Here is a 1,284-nt window from a genome sequence, read left to right as displayed (position 1 = left end):
CTATGAGTTCATATCTGGAAGTGTATTTATTATTTTCACAAAGAGATAGTACTGGAATATGCAGGGTCAGCCTTAGCATAGAGTCCTGGATCCTTGCAGAGAGTACAGGTGCTCTATAGTGTAAATGTAATATTGGGGATTCTTAAACCCTAGTGAAAGTTTAATACATTTAATATAGGGGATTATTGTGATGAGAAAAAAGGAGACTGGAGATGCTAGTGAGGTTAGACTTGTATTTGTTATTTGGGGTCTTTGAATCAGTTACATTTCGTTATCAACAAATCGGCCTGCATCTCAAATCGACAGTTAATCAGAGCAGCAAGAAGCAAAAAACACAACCAACCTGGGGTGAGCAAACAGGCATGTATTCTGAGAAGAATAACAGATAGATATTAGGATACAGATTACAGATGGATCAATGTATTTAGCTTTCAAACATAATTTACAATATTGTTTAACAGTGGTTTGTTATACACAAAAAAATATGTGAACCCTTTAGAATTAGCTGGATTTCTGCATAAAGTCATAGCAATAGACAAACACAGTCTGCTTAAACTAATAACACACAAACAATTATAATTTGGATGTTTTTATTGAACACACCGTGTAAACGTTCACAGTGCAGGTTGGAAAAATGATGTGAACCCTTGGATTTAATAACAGGTTGACCCTCCTTTGGCAGCAATAACTTCAACCAAACGTTTTCTGTAGTTGCAGATCAGACATGCACAACAGTGAAGAGGGATTTTTGACCATTCCTCTTTACAAAACTGTTTCAGTTTTACAATATTCTTGGGATGTCTGGAGTGAACCGCTCTCTTGAGGTCATGCCACAGCATCTCAATCGGGTTGAGGTCAGGACTGACTGGGCCACTCCAGAAGGCATATTTTTTTCTGTTCAAGCCAATCTGTTGTTGATTTACTTTTGTATTTTGGGTAGTTGTCCTGTTGCATCACCGAACTTCTGTTGAGCTTCAATTTGCCGACAGACTCATTCTACTGCAAAATGTCTTGATAAACTTGGGAATACATTTTTCCGTCGATGATAGCAAGCTGTCTAGGCCCTGAGACAGCATAGCAGTCCCAAACCATGATGCTCCCTCCACCATACTTTACAGTTGGGATGAGGTTTTGATGTTGGTGTGCTGTGCCTTTTTATCTCCACACATAGTGTTGTGTGTTCGTTCCTTCCAAACAACACAACTTTAGTTTAATCCGTCCACAGAATATTTTGCCAGTAGCGCTGTGGAATATCCAGGTGCTCTTTTGAAAACATCAGACGTG

The sequence above is a fragment of the Oncorhynchus mykiss genome, chromosome 5, assembly GCF_057628025.1.
Source record: "Oncorhynchus mykiss isolate SJ-2025 chromosome 5, ASM5762802v1, whole genome shotgun sequence".
Taxonomy (NCBI): Eukaryota; Metazoa; Chordata; class Actinopteri; order Salmoniformes; family Salmonidae; genus Oncorhynchus; species Oncorhynchus mykiss.
This window is presented reverse-complemented; position numbering follows the sequence as displayed.